The 20,199-nt window shown below is 36.7% G+C and overlaps 1 non-coding gene across 1 annotated transcript; it reads left to right on the forward strand.

Moving 5' to 3' along the window:
- Positions 1 to 763: 763 nt before the first annotated feature.
- LOC112731096 (small nucleolar RNA R71) lies at positions 764 to 871 on the forward strand. The gene has a single exon (XR_003166888.1). It is a non-coding gene; the product is annotated as a small nucleolar RNA R71 (small nucleolar RNA).
- Positions 872 to 20,199: the final 19,328 nt, after the last annotated feature.

Consider the following 20,199-nt stretch of genomic DNA (forward strand, 5'->3'; position numbering starts at 1 on the left):
TGTTGGTCATGGTTATCGCCTTGCACTCTCTCTTGGGATTTTCTTCTGTATTGCTTGGGAGAGTACTGGGAGGAGTTTCAGTAATCTTCTTACTCAGCTGACCCACCTGTGCCTCCAAATTTCTAATGGAGGATCTTGTTTCATTCATGAAACTTAGTGTGGTCTTGGATAGATCAGAGACTATGGTTTGTAGGCCAGAATGGCTCTATTCAGAATTCTCTGTCTGTTGCTGAGAAGATGATGGAAAAGATTTGCTATTGCTAAACCTATTTCTTCCACCATTATTATTGAAGCCTTGTTGAGGCTTCTGTTGGTCCTTCCATGAGAAATTTGGATGATTTCTCCATGAAGGATTATAGGTGTTTCCATAGGGTTCTCCCATGTAATTCACCTCTGCCATTGCAGGGTTCTCAGGATCATAAGCTTCTTCTTCAGAAGATGCTTCTTTAGTACTGTTGGATGCAGCTTGCAATCCATTCAGACTCTGAGAAATCATATTGACTTGCTGAGTCAATATTTTGTTCTGAGCCAATATGGCATTCAGAGTATCAATTTCAAGAACTCCCTTCTTCTGAGGCGTCCCATTGTTCACAGGACTCCTCTCAGAGGTGTACATGAACTGGTTATTTGCAATCATTTCAATGAGTTTCTGAGCTTCTGCATGGGTTTTCAGATGAAGAGATCCTCCTGCAGAATGGTCCAATGACATTTTTGACAACTCAGACAGACCATCATAGAATATACATATGATGCTCTATTCTGGAAGCATGTCAGTAGGACACCTTTTGATCAATTGCTTATATCTTTCCCAAGCTTCATAGAGGGACTCACCTTCCTTCTGTCTGAAGGTTTGGATTTCCACTCTAAGCTTGCTCATCTTTTGAGGTGGAAAGAATTTGGTCAGGAAAGCACTGACCAGCTTTTCCCAAGAGTTCAGGCTTTCCTTAGGTTGTGAATCCAACCATGTTCTAGCTCTGTCTCTTACAGCAAAAGGGAAAAGCATAAGAGATTTGCAAGAATTTAGCTAGGAACTGATGAGGATCTTCCAATGAAAGTCCATGAAACTTGCAATTCTGCTGCATCAGAGAAACTAATTGAGGCTTAAGCTCAAAGTTGTTTGCTCCAATGGCAGGAATTGAGATGCTTCTTCCACAGAAGTCAGAAGAAGGTGCAATGAAGTCACCAAGCATCTTCCTTGTATTGTTGGCATTGTTGTTATTTGGTTCGGCCATGTCTCCTTCTTTTTCGAAAATTTTTGTCAGGTCCTCTCCAGAGGATTGTGTTTTAGCTTCTCTTAGTTTCCTCTTAAGAGTCCTTTCAAGTTCAGGATCAGCTTCAATAAGAATGTCTTTGTCCCTGTTCCTGCTCATATGAAGAAGAAGAGAACAGAAAAGAAGAGGAATCCTCTATGTCACAGTATAGAGATTCCTTTATGTGAGTAGAAGAAGAGAAGAATAGAAGAAGAAGAGAAAAATTCGAACATAGTGAAGAAGAGGGGGTTCAAATTTTGAGTGGAAAATGAATGTTAGTAGATAAATAAATAAATAGAGAGATGAGAGAGGGAGATTGAATTTGAATTAAAATAAAAGGAAAATATATTTTTTTTTGTTTTTATTTTATTTATTGGTTAGTATTCGAAAATTAAAAAGAGAAACAAAATAGAATTTGAAACTAAATGAATTAATTAAATAAAAAGAGATTTTTTTGAAAAAGTTGTTAGTGATTTTCGAAAATTGGAGAGAGAAAAGTAGTTAGGTGGTTTTGAAAAAGATATGATTGAAATAGAAAACTTTTAAAATCAAACAAAAAGTCAAGTAGTTAATTGAAAAAGATTTGAAAATCAATTTTGAAAAGATAAGAAGTTAGAAAAGATTTTGAATTTAAGTTTTGAAAAAGATATGATTGAAAATTATTTTGAAAAAGATTTGAAAAAGAAATTTAAAAAGATTTGATTTTTGAAATTAAAGTTAATTACTTGACTAACAAGAAACAAAAAGATATGATTCTAGAATTTAAAGATTGAACCTTTCTTACTAGGCAAGTAATAACTTAAAATTTTTGAATCAATCACATTAATTGTTAGTAAAGTTTTCGAAAATTAGAAACAAAATTAAGAAAAAGATTTTGAAAATCAATTTTAAAATTAAAAAAAAAAAACATGATAGAAAAATGAAAAAGATTTGATTTTTGAAAAAGATAGAATTTTTAAATTGAAATTTGACTTGATTAACAAGAAACAACTAAATTTTAAAAACTTTATGATTAAATCAATTCAATTTTCGAAAATTATGAGCAAAATAAGGAAAATATATTTTTTTGATTTTTGATTTTTAATGAGAGAGAACAACATAAAAATGATGCAAAATATGAAAATTTAAGATCAAAATAAAAATGCATGCAAGAACACTTTGAATGTCAAGATGAACATTAAGAACATGTTGAATGTCAAGATGAACATCAAGAACATGTTTTTGAAAAATTTTTAAGAAAAGAAACATATGCAAGACACCAAACTTAGAAATTTTCAATGTTTAGACACTAACAAATTGAAAATGCATATGAAAAACAAGAAAAAAAACACAAGACATGAAAATGCAAAGATCAAAGAATGAAAATCATCAAGAACAACTTGAAGATCATGGAGAACACCATGCATGAGTTTTCGAAGATTTTAAGAAAAGTAAAAAAAATGCAATTGACACCAACTTACAATTTGCCACTAGAATCAAACAGGAAACACAAAATTATTTTTGGTTTTATGATTTTATTAATTTTTTTATATTTTTTGAAAATTGTTTGGAAAAAGAAAAATAAGGATTTCAAAATTTTTAATGAGAATTCCAGGAATCATGCAATGTTAGTCTAAAGCTCCAGTCCAGGAATTAGACATGGCTTACTAGCCAGTCAAGCTTTTAGTGAAAGCTCTGGTCCAAAACACAAGACATGACCAATGGCCAGCCAAGCTTTAGCAGATCATTACATACAACAGCTAATTGATGAGAAAGACAAAGAAGCTCTTCTAAGGATAAGTGAAACCTCGGTCCAAAAGATTAGACATGGCTTAACAGCCAGCCAGGATTCAACATATCTCATGAAACTCTAGAATTCATTCTTAAAAATTCTGAAGAACATAGAATAATTTATTTTTATTTTTTTTTGAAATTTTTTTTTGAAAATAAAAATAATAAAAACAAAAAGCTTAAAATGAAAATAAAATTACCTAATCTGAGCAATAAGATGAACCGTCAGTTGTCCAAACTCGAACAATCCCCGGCAACGGCGCCAAAAACTTGGTACGCACGATTTTAATCTCAACTCCTTTTCACAACTCCGCACAATTATCCAACAAGTGCACTGGGTCATCCAAGTAATAAACCTTACGTGAGTAAGGGTCGATCCTACGGAGATTGTCGGCTTGAAGCAAGCTATGGTCATCCTTGTAAATCTCAGTCAGGCAGATTCAAGTGGTTATGAGGTTTTGATAATTAAAATATAAATAAAATATAAAATAAGATAGAAATACTTATGTAATTCATTGGTGAGAATTTCAGATAAGCATATGGAGATGCTTTGCTCCTTCTGAATCTCTACTTTCCTACTGTCTTCATTCAATCATTCATACTCCTTTCCATGACAAGCTGTATGTTGGAGGATCACCGTTGTCAATGGCTACCGTCCGTCCTCTCAGTGAAAATGGTCCAAATGCACTGTCACCGCACGACTAATCATCTGTTAGTTCTCACTCATGTTGGAATAGGATCCATTGATCCTTTTGCGTCTGTCACTACGCCCAACACTCGCGAGTTTGAAGCTCGTCACAGTAATCCCATCCCAGATCCTACTCGGAATACCACAGACAAGGTTTAGACTTTTCGGATCTCAGGAATGGCCGCCAGTTGATTCTAGCTTATACAACGAAGACTCTGATCATGAACCAGAAGGCTAAGAGATATGCATTCAAGCTTGTTTTCATGTAGAACGGAAGTGGTTGTCAGGCACGCATTCATAGGTGAGAATGGTGATGAGTGTCACATAATCATCATATTCATCATGTTCTTGTGTGTGAATGAATATCTTAGAATAAGAATAAGCTTGAGTTGAATAGAAAAATAATAGTACTTTGTATTAATTCATGAGGAACAGCAGAGCTCCACACCTTAATCTATGGGGTGTAGAAACTCCACCGTTGAAAATACATAAGTGATGAAGGTCCAGGTATGGCCGTGAGGCTAGCCTCCAAACGTGTACAATGGTCTCAGTTTAGAAATATGAAAACTGGATGTAAAATAAATCTCTAAAAGTAGTTTTTATACTAAACTAGTAACTAGGGTTTACAGAAAATGAGTAACTAAGTGCAGATAGTGCAGAAATCCACTTCCGGAGCCTACTTGGTGTGTGCTTGGGCTGAGCATTGAAGATTTCAAGTGTAGAGACTTTTCTTGGAGTTAAACGCTAGCTTTGGTGCCAGTTTGGGCATTTAACGCCAGAATAGGGCAGGAAATTGGCGTTTAAACGCCAATTTGCGTCGTCAAAACTCGAGCAAAGTATGGACTATTATATATTGCTGGAAAGCCCAGGATGTCTACTTTCCAACGCAATTGAGAGCGTGCCAATTGGGATTTTGTAGCTCCAGAAAATCTATTTCGAGTGCAGGGAGGTCAGAATCCAACAACATCTGTAGTCCTTTTTCAGCCTCTGAATCAGATTTTTGCTCAGGTCCCTCAATTTCAGCCAGAAAATACCTGAAATCACAGAAAAATATACAAACTCATAGTAAAGTCAAGAAATATAATTTTTATTTAAAAACTAATAAAAATATACTAAAAAGTAGCTAAATCATACTAAAAACTACCTAAAAACAATGCCAAAAAGCGTATAAATTTTTTACTCATCAACGTGCATCTTTTCGACAACCGCTAATCACCTCAATCGACCTCTTCACCACTTCGAACTAACTTACCTTAGTTGAAAATATTTTTTTACTAACAAATTGCCCCCTTGGATTAATGTGTTTGTCTTCGATAACGTTATTTGGAAGATGAAACACTTAATCCAAATTCAAATTTCAATCTCTTAAATCAGTAATAATTACCATTTAACTTCCTCATTAATACTGATCCACTCGACATATTTTCTGAGACTTGCACTTTCTCTTTCCACCACTTTGCCTTCTTAACAAAGTTACCTCTTTTTACATTATTTCTGTTATAACGGCTATAGTAACACTTCCTTTAAATTCGACATTTTCGTCTTTGTTCAATTTTTCTCGAACACTTGCTCTCTGAATTCCTCTTGCATCAATGTTTCTTGCGTAACCCTTAACCTTTCAAACATCCTTTTTCTCTGTTCTGCAATGGCCGCTTCCTCTTCTCATACTGCTGCCCAAGACAAGGGTAAAGGTCCCGTGGTAGCACCACCAGCTCCACCAGCCCTTCATGTGCTAAATCAAGTCAATGATGAAGTCATTGATGATCCATAGCTTCAAATTAATGATACTAAAATCCTGATCCCTTTCACGGTGGGTGAAGATACACATTGTTTCCTTGGGCCTGTTGAATCCCTAGAGAGGGCGAATAAGAAATCACCTTTCTTCCCTAGTGCCCAGGGGGAAGATTTGTTGATTAACCAAGCCCTCGATATCTCTTTCTTCATTAATCAGAAACCTTTCAGGGAAAATCCAAAGATTAATCCTCGAGGTACCGACTTCACGGCCTGGCTTCAGCGCCTTGCCCCTACAAAAAGCGCTGCTTGGGGGGCTCTGGGTATTCAAGAACTCTTAAGGCTCTCTCACTTCTCACCCTCAACGCTCCCTTGGATGATTGGAGCTGTAACTTATTTCTGGAATAGGACAACCAATAATTTCCACCTCCCTTGTGGGATGATTGGTATGTCTCTCTTAGATGTGGCCGCTATTATAGGGCTTCCCATAAATCTTCCAGACTGCACTCCTAACATGCAACCCAAACGCCACTACAACATTGTCCCTACTAGTTCTTATAGTGATTTCATTGCTCATCACATGGGCAAAGAGGGCACTGCTGTCACAGATGACGAGCATGTAGCCTTTCTATTCTATTGGCTAAATGTCATCGTTTTCTGTTCTCGAAGTGTCCAGATGTCAAAGTTTTTCCTTCCGTTGGATGCTCTGCTTCATGAAGGGAATACCCTTAATTTGGCCAAGCTTCTTCTAGGGCATGTTTTCAAAGAGCTTAGTCAATTTGTCCATTGTCTCCGAGACAATTGTTTGATCAGTACAGGTGGTCCCCTCTGGCTTCTTCAACTATGGCTTAATGCCATTTTCGAAAAGTATATGACAAAGCCTGGAGGTGGTGCTACCGATAAACAACACATCGAAGGCTTTCGATTGGCTGATTACAAGCCAAATTTCCCAAAACACACAATTAGACGAAGACCAATTTTGGGCTGTCTTTTCTCTCTTCCACTCTTATAAAGATTTTTATAATGAAAACCTCAATTTTGCCCCCCTTTTTGCGTCGAAATTGTGGTCCTGCATGGCTCGATTTCTTGCTCTTTCCACATGATGCTGAGAAAAATGAACTGGCTAATCAAAATTGGGCAAATCTACTGGCCGTCCAAGTAATTCCTACAGGATTGCCCTAGCACAAAAAAGAAAAGTTCAAAATAACTCTGTATGCCCTTCATTTCACAGCCAGGCAACTAGAATTCTCACAGGCCATTCCAACCCCTCTTCCTCGAAACAACAAGCCATTTTGCCACATCACTCTGACTTCTCAAAGTGAACTTGATTTCTGCCTCTCAACAAATCAACAACAAAGGGATCATTTCAATTTTCTCATTTATGATCGCAGGTCATATATCACCAAGTCTTGTCTCGAATGGTGGACAGCTTACTACTCTAGGTACAGTCGTACTTTTGAGAAAATCCAGTAATCTGCCATTTGAACAGCCGCTGCTGCTGAAGGTTCTCCTAAAAAATCTCAAAAAAGAAAAGCTGACACCACAACCTCTTCACGACAACCATAACACAAGAGTCGAAGGACTCCTACCAGAACTTCCAGAAGGGTAACTACTTTTACACATACCCATGCACTTCGAATTAGAATATTTCGAAAATCATATTTGTTTAAAAATTCTTGATTTTGATTTTTCCTTCAGTTACGGTTGCAACCATCAAGTAAAAGCTCTGATGGAAGTGAGCAAACCATCCGGAACATTCTTGCTGCCTCCTCTCAATCAGAGGATACAACTGATTCAGACCCTGGTCCTCAGTTAATTCGAAAGCCAAGATTCATTCTGGTAACATCATCATTGCTAAATAGATTTCATTTGAGTTAGAATAAATCTTAACTTATAACTGTGTACCTTTTGTATCAGCCTACCACTGCTGCTCACTCAATCACATCTCCTATGACACCTGATCAACCACTTCTGCAACAACACCTTGATCTGGGACATTCCACATCTCATGATTCAATTCAAGCTACGGAGTCTATCGAACCACTACAGGTTACTTTTCCTCCTCCCCCTGGAAAACAGGTGATTGATTTGACAAAAGACCCTACACAGCATTCTTCAACACAAACTTAAATCCTTGGACCAATCTCACCAAACAACCAGGCTGAATTTTCTACTGAAAACCAAGTGGCCCCAGACTCTGACTCTGTCTCTCGAGTTGCTGAAACTACCAATTCAGATTCACCTCGATCCAGAGTCTTAGAAACTCCCCAGGGATTCTCCAGTCCCCCTCAACAGGCTGAATTTCAAACTCCTCTTGGTCAAGAACCTGGAAACTTGGGCAATTCTACCACACCTACAAGTGCTACATTGGCTAACCTGATCTCCGTCTTAAATCGAGTTATCCAAGAGGACGAAGTGTCTGTTCCTGCACCAACACTTCCTAGACTTTCTTTATCCAGTCCTCTATTCGAGTTGGATGTTGATACTCGAGAACAGTTTCGGTCACTTATTAAACTCTTGGATCATCCACCTGCTGCATGGATCAAGGATGCCCTTCTCACCCAGCTTTTATCTGATCTTTTGAATTCTACCTTTGAATTTCCAACTTCCACTCCGTATTCTGCCATTATCCAACAATTCAAACATCTTGCCAACAACAACGTAGCTTTTCAAAATAAACTTCAAGAGATCGAAAACGAAGAGGCTAAGATCAAAACTGAAGTAGAAAATTGTGCCTCTGTTCTTCAACTGAAAAAAGCTTCTTATGAAGAATTCAATCTAAGAATCTCTCATGCTATTTCTATTCAAGCTTTTTATGATAAAGAAGTGATAAGACTTGAAACAGAATTGGCCCAGATCAATGAAAAGCTTGCTAAAGTACGTGAAAGATGGGCTGAAATAGCTGTACCTCTGACTACTGCCCAGCAAGAACAACAATAAATCATTCAAGAAATTATTTCTATTGAGACCAAGCAAGAAGAATATGAGAAACAACTTGAAAAGGTCCAATATGAAAAGTTCAAGCACGCTGAGGCACTTTCAACTTTGGACAACAATAGGGCAAAGCTACGCTCAGACTTGGCAAGACTTCTGGCACCTTATTCCTCTTAGGGCAAAGCCGTGACCAGCTTATCCCAAGAGTTCAGACTATCTTTGGGTTGAGAGTCCAAACACACTCTAGCTCTGTCTCTTACAGCAAAAGGGAAAAGCATTAGTCTGTAGACTTCAGGATCTACTCCATTAGTCTTAACAGTATCACAGATCTGCAAGAATTCAGTTAAGAACTGAAAGGGATCTTCAGATGAAAGTCCATGAAACTTGTAGTTTTGTTGCATCAGAGAAACTAATTGAGGTTTAAGCTCAAAATTGTTTGCTCAAATGGTAGGGATGGAGATGCTTCTTCCATGTAAATTGGAATTAGGTGCAGTAAAGTCACCGAGCATCCTCCTTGCATTATTATTATTTTCGGCTGCCATCTCCTCTTCCTGTTTGAAAATTTCTGTAAGGTTATCTCTGGATTGTTGTATTTTAGCTTCTCTTAGTTTTCTCTTCAGAGTCCTTTCAGGTTCAGGGTCTGCTTCAACAAGAATGTTCTTGTCCTTACTCCTGCTCATATGAAAAAGAGCGAACAGAAAAATAATAATAATAGGGATCCTTTTTACCCAGGTATAGAGGTTCCCCTGTGTGAGTAGAAGAAGAAAAGAATGTAATGTAAAGAAGAGAAGAAGAGAAAATTCGAACACAGATGGAAGAGGGGGTTCGAATTTGGGTGAGATGAAGTGTTAGTAGATGAATAAATAAATAGAAGGAGATGAGAGAGAAAGAGGATTTTCGAAAATAAAATTTTGAAAAGGGGTTAGTGATTTTCGAAAATTAGGAATAAAATCAAATTAAAATTAAAAATTGAAACAATTAGTTAATTAAAAAGAATTTTTGAAAAAGAGGGAAGAGATTTTCGAAAATTAGAGAGAGAGAGTTAGTTAGTTAGTTTTGAAAAAGATAAGAAACAAACAAAAAGTCAATTAGTTAGTTGAAACAAATTTTGAAAGATAAGAAGATAAAAAGTTAGAAAAGATATCTGAAAAAGATAAGATAAAAAGATATTTTTGAAAAGATATGATTGAAATTAGTTTTGAAAAAGATTTGATTTTTTTTTTTAAAATCACAATTAATGACTTGATTCACAAGAAATCACAAGATATGATTCTAGAACTTAAAGTTTGAATCTTTCTTAACAAGCAAGTAACAAACTTGAAATTTTTGAATCAAAACATTAATTGTTGATGATATTTTCGAAAATTATGATATAAAATTAAGAAAAAGATTTTTGAAAAAGATTTTTAAAATTTTCGAAAATAAATAAGAGAAATGAAAAAGATTTGATTTTTGAAAAAGATAAGATTTTTAAATTGAAAATTTGATTTGACTCATAAGAAACAATTTAATTTTAAAATTTTTTGAAAAAGTCAATCCAAATTTTCGAAATTTATGAGAGAAAAAAGGAAAGATATTTTTTTGGATTTTTGAATTTTTAATGATGAAAGAGAAAAACATGAAAAAGACTCAATGCATGAAAATTTTGGATCAAAACAATGAATGCATGCAAGAATGCTATGAATGTCAAGATGAACACCAAGAACACTTTGCAGATCATGATGAACATCAAGAACATATTTTTGAAAATTTTTATATGCAAAGAAAACATGCAAGACACCAAACTTAGAAATCTTTCATGTTCAGACACTATGAATGCAAAAATGCACATGAAAAACAAGAAAACATCAAGATCAAACAAGAAGATTTACCAAGAACAACTTGAAGATCATGAAGAACACCATGAATGCATGATTTTTTTTTCGAAAAATGCAAGATGAACATGCAATTGACACCAAACTTAAAATCTGACTCAAGACTCAAACAAGAAACACAAAATATTTTTGATTTTTATGATTTTCTAATTTTTTTTTGGAATTATATTTTTCGAAAATTAATTTGAAAAAGAAAAATAAGGATTCCAAAATTTTTAATATGAATTCCAGGAATCTTGCATTCTTAGTCTAAAGCTTCAGTCCAGGAATTAGACATGGCTCACTAGCCAGCCAAGCTTTCAGTGAAAGCTCCGGTCCAAAACACTAGACATGGCCAATGGCCAGCCAAGCTTCAGCATGTAACTCAGATATACTGCTCATTAATTATCAAATTAACTTGCCTCTATGAAGATGGTTTGGAAGCCTCAGTCCAAAAGAATTTAGACATGGCTTTACAGCCAGCCAGGCTTCACATGCTTCATGAAACTCTAGAATTCATTCTTAAAAATTCTGAAGAACATAATATAAATTTTTTTTGAAAGATTTTTTTTTTGAAAAATTTTCGAAAATAAAACAAAAAGAAAAGTACCTAATCTGAGCAACAAGATGAACCGTCAGTTGTCCAAACTCAAAACAATCCCTGGCAACGGCGCCAAAAACTTGGTGCACGAAATTGTGATCCCTGGACAAAATTGTCACTCGAACAATCCCTGGTGATGGCTCCAAAAACTTGGTGCTCTAATCTTAATTCATAATTTGTCACAACTTCGATACAACTAACCAGCAAGTGCACTGGGTCGTCCAAGTAATAAAACCTTACGTGAGTAAGGGTCGATCCCACGGAGATTGTTGGTATGAAGCAAGCTATGGTCACCTTGTAAATCTCAGTCAGGCGAATATCAAATAGTTATGGAGTTTTTGAAAATAAATAATAAATAAATAGAAAATAAAGATAGAAATATTTATGTAATTCATTGGTGAGAATTTCAGATAAGCGTATAGAGATGCCTTCGTTCTTCTGAACTTCTGCTTTCCTGCTGTCTTCATCCAATCAGTCCTACTTCTTTCCATGGCAAACTTTATGTAAGGGCATCACCGTTGTCAATGGCTACATCCCATCCTCTTGTGAAAAAGGTCCAAATGCTCTGTCACAGCACGGCTAATCATCTGAGGTTCTCGATCATACTGGAATTGGATTCACCCTCCTTTTGCGTCTGTCACTACGCCCAGCACTCGCGAGTTTGAAGTTCGTCACAGTCATTCAATCCATGAATCCTACTTGGAATACCACAGACAAGGTTTAGACTTTCCGGATTCTCATGAATGCCGCCATCAATCTAGCTTATACCACGAAGATTCTGATTAAGAGATCCAAGAGATAATCATCCAATCTAAGGTGGAACGGAAGTGGTTGTCAGGCACGCGTTCGTGGGGGAATGATGATGATTGTCACGTTCATCAAATTCATGTTGGAGTACGAATGAATATCTTAGAAGCTGAATAAGTTGAATTGAATAAAAAACAGTAGTACTTTGCATTAATTCATGAGGAACAGCAGAGCTCCACACCTTAATCTATGGAGTGTAGAAAACTCTACCGTTGAAAATACATAAGTGATGAAGGTTCAGGCATGGCCGAGAGGCCAGCTCCCAAACGTGATCAATATGATCTAAAGATGAACTAAAAATCATAAGATGTCTAAAAGACTAGTAAAAAGTTCTATTTATATTAAACTAGTTACTAGGATTTATAGAAATAAGTAATTGATGCATAAATTCACTTCCGGGGCCCACTTGGTGTGTGCTTGGGCTGAGCCTAAAGTTTACACGTGTAGAGGCTTCTTCTGGAGTTGAACGCCAAGTTGTAACATGTTTTTGGCGTTCAACTCTGGTTCGTGACGTGTTTCTGGCGTTTAACTCCAGACTGCAGCGTAGAACTAGTGTTCAACGCCCTTTTGTGTCATTTAAACTCGGCCAAAGTATGGACTATTATATATTGCTGGAAAGCCCTGGATGTCTACTTTCCAACGCAATTGGAAGCGCACCATTTTGAGTTCTGTAGCTCCATAAAATCCACTTTGAGTGCAGGGAGGTCAGAATCCAACAGCATCAGCAGTCCTTCTTCAACCTCTGAATCTGATTTTTGCTCAAGTCCCTCAATTTCAGCCAGAAAATACCTGAAATCACAGAAAAATACACAAACTCATAGTAAAGTCCAGAAATGTGAATTTAACATAAAAACTAACGAAAACATCCCTAAAAGTAACTAGATTCTACTAAAAACATACTAAAAATAATGCCAAAAAGCGTATAAATTATCTGCTCATCACTGCCTCCACTTGCTCATTATCCTGTGCATAATAAGGAGTTGAGGTAACCATGCTAATATTCCTCGAGGCTGCAAAATTTCTGATTCACTGACCAGTAAACATAGTCCCTTGATCAGTACTTAATGTTTGGGGAATTTCAAATCGATGGATAATATGTTCCTCAATGAAATCTATTATTTCATTTTGACTAACTTCTATTAGGGGAACTGTTTCAACCCACTTTGTAAAATAATTGATTGCTACCAGGATAAATTTATGCTGTTTCGAAGAAGGAGGGTGAATTAACCCAATCAGATCCAAAGCCCAACCTCTAAATGGCCATGGTTTTATGATCAAATGCAACTCAGACACTGGGATCTGTTGTATCGAACCATGCTTTTGACACTATTGACATGCCTTTGCATATTCAATACAATCTTTGACCATAGTCGGCCAATACACATGATTGCGATATAATACCCATTTCATCTTCTTCCCAACCTGATGGGCCCCACATATCCCTCTATGGACTTTGCCCAGAGCAATATTTTGATCATCTTGGCTTAAACATATCGACAAACTTCCATCAATTCATTTCTTATATAATTCGTCAGCCATTAAGACAAAATTCATCACCTGTAATTTTATCTTTCTTTCAACTGAGGCACTGAGATTTTTCAAATACTCAGCAATAGGCTTTCTCCAATCATAATCTTCCCATTCATCTACACAAAAAGCCTCTCTTTCATTCGCATGCACTAATATTTGATGGACACTAGCCAATTTTTTAAGAGTCTCTGAACCGATTCTATATCTCAAAGCAATTTAGGCTAATTCATTTGCAATTTCATTATGAATCCCTGGGATGTGAACCAAAGAAACTTTTGGAAAGGAGGTTAACAACTCCCAAGAAGTTGTTAAATACTTTTGCAACTTCTCATTATTGCATTTAAAATCCTTTGATAACTGCTTCAAAACCAACTGAGAATCCCCTAATATCTGGACTTCCAAAGCCCCTTTACTAATTAATATTTCGAGACCCAGAATCAAAGCTTCGTACTCCTCCACATTATTTGAACAAGAATCTTTTAATTTAAACGAGAATTCAGATGGAATCCCCTCTGGTGAGAAAATAAGAATTCCAACCCCTGCACCATCTTTGTGCTTCGATCCATCAAAATATAACTTCCAATAATCGACTTCAATGTCAATCACATTTGCCCGCTGGTCATTCAACTTATTCGAATTATCGACAAGAAAATCTGCAATGACCTGATCTTTCACAACTTTGGGCGAGACATATTGTAAATCAAACTCAGTCAAAGCTAGCATCCATTTCCCTAAACGTCCCCGTAACATTGGGAAACTTAACATATATTTGATGATATCAGTTTGTGCTATAACTTTAACCGATTTAGCCACCATATAACATTTTAATTTCATACAGGCATAGTATAAAGACAAGCATAATTTCTCTATCGGGGAATACCTTGTTTCAATTTCAGTTAAAACTCGACTAAGGTAATAAATAGCTCGTTCATGCCCATTTTCATCATCTTGGGCTAACATACACCCAATTGTGTTTATAGACGCCGCGATGTACAATTTTAAGGGCTCATGTGGGCGAACATTTGCCATAATCGGGGCCTTAGATAAATAAGCCTTAATCGAATCAAATGCTGACTGATGCTCATTCGTCCATTCGAACTGTGAGTTATTCTTTAGTTTCACTAAAGGTGCAAATACTCGAGTTCAATCAGAAAGATTCGAAATAAACCTTTTGAGATAATTTACCTTTCCTAGGAAGGATTGCACTTCTTTTTTCGATTTAGGTGCAGATAATGCCAAAATTGCATCTGCCTTATTTTTATCGATTGCAATTCCTTTTTTATGAATAACAAAACCTAGGAAGTTTCCAACCGACACCCCAAAAGCACATTTTAAAGGGTTCATTTTTAATCCCTTCTTCCTCATGGTGACAAATACTTTTCGTAAGTGATCGATATGCTGATTCACCAAATTCGATTTGACCATGACATCATCGATATACATCTCCAGAAATTTTCCAATAAATTTATGGAATATAGCATTCATTGCTCGTTGATAACTACCACCCGCATTTTTCAAACCAAAGGGCATAACTACCCATTCATAAGTGCCTAACGCCCCAGGACAACGAAAGGCAGTTTTGGACACATCATCTTCTGCAATGAAGATTTGGTTATCCTGAATAACTGTCTATAAAACTTAAAATTTCGTTTTCCGCAGCAGAATCGATCAACATATCTGCAATTGGCATAAAGTATTCATCCTTTGGAGTAGCATTATTCAAGTCTTGAAAATCAATGCATACTCTTAACTTCCCATTCTTCTTCATCAAAGGAACAATATTCGAAACCCATTCCACATATCGTGTAGTTCGAATAAATTTCGCTTTAATCAAGCGTTCTATCTCTTCTTTAATCTTTTGATTGATTTTTGGAGCAAAACGACGAGGGGTTTGCTTTACAGGTCGAGCATTTGAATTCAATGCTAATCGATGCTCTACAAGAGAACGATCGACACCAGGCATCTCATGATAATTCCAAGCAAAACAATCTTTAAATTCATGCAAAAGATAGAACAGCTCTGTTCGAAAAGGATCGACAAGATCTTTACAAATATATGTAATTCGAACATCATCAAGAGTTCCTAGATTAATTTCTTCTAGAGGATCTTGAGATTCAAAACTTTTAAAATGATCATCATCTTTTACTGAATGTTTTTCGAAATCCAAAGGTTCTAGATCATAGATGCAATCAAAAGAAAAATCAACATATTCATTGAAAATTGAATGTGCTTGATCATTTACTAAATTAACTTGATTTTCAATACCATGTATTTCTGCCACTATATCAGCAGTTCGGTTTGAAGCATCACTTGGATTACATAAAGAAGAAAAATGAAAACCATGGCAAAACTCGATAGAAGGCATCGAGTTACTACAATCATTTAAAGAACTTTCATTCCTAAATGATTCCACTTCATCAGAGGAACCACTTTTATTTCCTACAGAAAGATAATTACTTAAATAACTGTTTAAAGTTACCAGGTAGACTGAAACATCTCGACCCTGGTCCATCGAGCGATCCTTCCTCCAACCCTTAAGAAAGACAATTCCAACCAGTTGGGCTCACATTCAACTGTGGGTAACCCAGCTTCACTGTTAATCCTTCTGAAGATAAGTAACAGCCTTCACAATTGTATGAGTTCAGTGTCCTGTCAACATTCAAAGGTTTCAATTTAGGACTATACACTTTGAAATCAACATGCAGCTATTTGATATACAGGTTTGAATCCGTTTTAATGACTTCGGGTTTGCCATCTTCCGTCCAAAGAACACTTTGATGCACGGTAGAAGTTACAGCCCCCACACCATGGATCCAGAGTTATCCTAACAAAGCATTATAGCTTACTTTTGACAGCACCACCACGAACACAATATTTTGTTCGGAGGACCCAATTTTCACACTCAATGTAACTAGACCCTTTGCTGGGGTCAAAGTCCCACTGAAGTCCGTCATGGCAATATTTGTGGGGACCAGGTCATCAGGGTGCTTTCCCACCTTTATTAACATCTACTCAGGCAGGAGACTTATTGCTGCTCCTCCATCAATCAGAACTTTGCTCACTTTGATCCCACTTAGAGTAGTGGTTATATGGAGTGGGTGGAGATGGGATTTTTGTTTCTCAGTGGGCCTCAAGAAAAAACCTGGTTCATCCTCAAATTGGATGAAGGAGAAAGCTTCTTCAGATTCTTCATCATAGTCCTCCTCTGGGTCACCTTCATATTCCTCCAGATATTCACTAAAAATGATTGAAATCGTTCCAACCATATCATCCTCTCCTTCCTCGAAGTACTCCTCATCTAAGTCAACCTCCTTGCCCTTGTTGACTCCCAAAGAATGGGCTATAGCTTTGCCTTTCTCCATCTTTGCAGGAGATGGAATTCCCTTCGGGCACGTCTCTCCATCAGAAGGAAAGACAATCTGGGAATGGACGGAAGGCATTGCCCCTTTGCTTACATCTGCTTGAGGCTTCTTGTTTTGATTAACATTTCTTCTACCCTGCCCCTGGGGTATCCTCTAGCTCGACCACGATAATAGGGAATTTGATTTCGAGGAGGTCCTCGATGTCCCCACTGTGGGTTTCTTCGATAGAGGGCATCTCGATTTTGGAACTCCTGACAGTTCCAAATCCATTGCACACCTATAGCTTGAGATCAGCTCAATGGTGTAACCATATTTTGCTGAGGGGTCTTAGAGCTTTGACCCTCAACATGCCGAATCGGTTGCCTTTGGTGCGCCTGCTCTTCTCTAAGAGCCAGTTCTTTCTTTATTCTTTCTTTCTCGAAAATCGCCGCTGCTTCAGCATCAAACACGGCGTTACAACGTGGACATAAAGACACATCACGATCTTTAATCTTCTGCTGTACCAAGAAATCGAGCAATCCATCTCCTGCTCGATGGTACACAGATCAAACTTGTGACTCAAAATCATCAAGAGCTACGTCAAAGTCGTAAGACATGCCAACCATATTTACTCCGAAACATGGTTCAACAAAGTTGGCACCAGTATCGAAGGGATCAGTATCAACCTTCATTTCTTTCTTACCATCGTCAAATTTCAAACGTCCCTCCATAATAGCTTCCTGAATTAAGTCCCTGAAACGAACACAACTATTAGTCGAATGACTGGTTGCTTGGTGAAATTTATAATAAGGTTTCCCTTTCAAATCTTTCACCGAAAGTAAAGTTCTACCCTCAGGCAGAATTAACTGTTTATCTTTAAGCAACACATCAAAAATCTGATCAGATTTCGAAATATCAAAACTGTATTTCTTTCCACTTTTTGGTTTTGAATCATTCGACTTTTCATTACTAGGAAGCTTTTTCAGTAAAGAACAAACATATGGAGGGCCCTTCTTAAGTTCAGCCAAATCGATTTCTGCCTCAAAATCGAGTTCCTCCTCTGAGGACTCCATAGTTACATAAGCAACTTTTTCTTTTCGAGTAAAAGGTTTACTCTTCGATCTTTGCTCACTCCTATATTTCTCCTTCTCCTTTTTCATGAGTTCAGTCTGATGGACCTTTTCAGCCAAATGGGCCAAATCAGGGATATGCACATTAAGCAACTTTCGGCGCATATAAAACCCTATCCCTATAATTGCTATTTTCACAACTTCATTCTCGGGTAATGAAACATAGCATCTACTTCTAGCATTTTTGAAACGTATCATATAATCATCAATGGTTTCACTATCTTCACGTTTCAATGCAACCAGATCAGTAACTGCCACATTCATTTTCCCTCGATAAAATTGAGCATGAAAAGTAGTTTCCAACTGATTCCATGTTGTTATCGAATTTGGTATGAGATTCAAAAACGAAGTAAACGCATTCTTCGTTAATGAAGAAGAAAAAACTTCATTTTCAAATTCTCATCATTGGCTAGATTTCCAATCTTAACCAAATACCAAGCAACATGTTCAGTGGTTGACTCTCCACTTCCCCTGTAAATTTTGTGATTATTTTTAGATTTTTCACCCCTCTTGGCACTTCAGCCATTTGGACAACTTGAGGGAAGGCAGACACAAAGTGAGGTTGATTCATAAAACTAACATTCAGACCAACTCGATTAAGTACTTCCTCCACAATTCTTGTGACTTGATATCGTTCACCACCATGATTAGCATGTAATCTGGCTAGAACTTCATCAGCATTTTGACCATGGGGAACTATATGGAGATTTCCTCTATTCAAAACATTGTTTTTATTTTGAAAAACATTTTCAAATCCTTCATTATTTCTCCTGACATCATGCCTTTCACCTTCATCATAATCTACGATTCAGGCAATTCGTTCGACTTGTCTAGCAAGACGTTCAAATTTCGATTTGTGATCAGCCATCATTGGATTCAGAATTGTGGTCATCTGTTGAGTCAGCAAATTGAGCAAGTCATGATGACTTTCCTCTACTTGCTGTCGATATACTGCCATCGAATTAGCAGCATTCGAAGTAGAGCCCACGTTATAATCACGAGAGTACTCGGAATGTTGTTGTGGTTTTTGAGAATTATTCCCTCCATTTACACTCTCAAATCGAACAAGAGGAACAAAACCACCCACCAGTGGAGTATAACCGGGAGGAAGGTCATAAGGGGGCCAACCGAAAGTTATTGGAGGAGGTGGCAAATTACTACGTGGATGAATGTTACGTCCAGCATTTCCAGTTTGCACAGTGGTAACCGCTATGCTTTCACTTCCAACCGAACCTTTCGAACGTGAAGTCACGTCCGCTTGTTGCACAATTATAGGTATGCTATCATTGGTGGAGAAACCATCATTCACATTTGACTCTTCATCAGCCATGTGAATGATTTTTCCACTTCTCAATCGCATACACCGAATGATATAAAAACTTTTTGACACACTTTAATTATAAAACTGTCCCACTAGGTGTGCCAATTTGTTTTGTCGATTTTTAGCAAATCAATGGTGGTTCGATTCTAATAGTCTGGGAGCAAAACCAACTCCTCTTTTGCAGGTACCAGTTTTCTATAAATGCATCAAAGTGTCTTCGATTAGACGGGTATCGAAATGAAATATAAATCGAAGTTTGTAGAAGAACAAAAGATATGAAAAATGAAGTTTTCAAAAAGTAAATTAACTAAAATTGGAAAGATTGCGTTGAAATTTAAACAAAGCAGTAAAGGTGCCTTCGACTAGATCAAAGGGCTTTGACTTGAAAATTAAATTTACTAAAATGTAAATTGGACATGAAAATTAAAGAATGCTTGAAAGATAAATTAACTTGAAAGATAAACTTGCTTGAAAGATAAATTTACTGGAATTATAAATGGAAAGTAAAGATAAATAGAAGGAACCCTACAGATAATTGACTCGAGGTAAACTCAGAAAGTCGCTGGGATGTGAGAGTGCATGAGTAATTTCTGAAACGAAGTTCCAACCTTTATTCCATAAAACTTTCTAATATTTATAATCTACTTCTGTATCTGATAATTAATTACAAAACACAGTCTTGAATGCGCACTCCTCGGTAACCGTTCTCGCCCTTTAGCTGATAAACGTTTACTCATAAATTCCTCACGTGGTAAAAGCCTTCAACTTCTCCACTTACATAACTGCTCGATCTGCTATTCGAATAACTTATTCGATTACCTATCTCGAATATCTGTTTGACTAGACCTGTTTGATTTAATAAAGTGTCTTGAAATCGAATCCGTGTCGATTACCTCCATCCAATGCCCGTACGTGCATCTTTCGACAACCGCTAATCACCTCAATCGACCTCTTTACCACTTTGAACTAACTTACCTTAGTCGAAAATATTTTTCAACTAACTAAAATAGAACAAAGCTTATACTTCTTTAAGAATTCTTCGATTCAGTTTAGTTTGGTTTGATTTTGTGATATGAAAATTGATAATTAAACCAAACTGATAAAAATAGCGAATTTCAATTTTTTTTAGATTTCTGTTTTTAATATTTCAGTTGGTTTATCAATTTAGTTTGATTTTAAACACTCTTAATTGTGTGGGTATTTTTCTAAGATGTAATGATTACCATTTCATCCTTTCAGGTCA

This window comes from Arachis hypogaea, chromosome 12 (assembly GCF_003086295.3).
Source record: "Arachis hypogaea cultivar Tifrunner chromosome 12, arahy.Tifrunner.gnm2.J5K5, whole genome shotgun sequence".
Taxonomy (NCBI): Eukaryota; Viridiplantae; Streptophyta; class Magnoliopsida; order Fabales; family Fabaceae; genus Arachis; species Arachis hypogaea.